We start from the raw sequence: 470 nt of genomic DNA, 5'->3' as shown, positions 1-470 counted from the left end.
CGTCTTCGACCTAAAAACCTAGGCCAGTTGATTTTTACTCTTCTTTTCAATGACAGAAAGACAGGCAGAAAAACAAGCAGGTGATTATAGACGAGCCTTGATTGAGTTATGGCTGAACGATGCAAAAGAGTCCTGTGGACATGTTGCACTGAATGATATGTAAAAAAAAAAATCAGTTTGATGTAGAGCTTTATATATATACACACACATATATATATATATATATACATACATATACACACACATATATATACATATATATATACACACACACACATATTCTCTTATACATATACATATTTCTGTTTAATGTGTCTCGACTTTCATGCATCTGGTCGACTCCTTTTTTATTTCTTTCTTCAATGCTACTTTTTATGTTTTTATAATTAGTGGTATTGCATTTATTTATACATTATCACTGATTTATCAGGTGCAAAAACTAAACGAATAAAAAAAAAAAAAAACTACCC

The sequence above is a fragment of the Monopterus albus genome, unplaced genomic scaffold, assembly GCF_001952655.1.
Source record: "Monopterus albus unplaced genomic scaffold, M_albus_1.0 scaffold392.1, whole genome shotgun sequence".
Classification (NCBI taxonomy): Eukaryota; Metazoa; Chordata; class Actinopteri; order Synbranchiformes; family Synbranchidae; genus Monopterus; species Monopterus albus.
Note: the sequence above shows the minus strand (reverse complement) of the source record.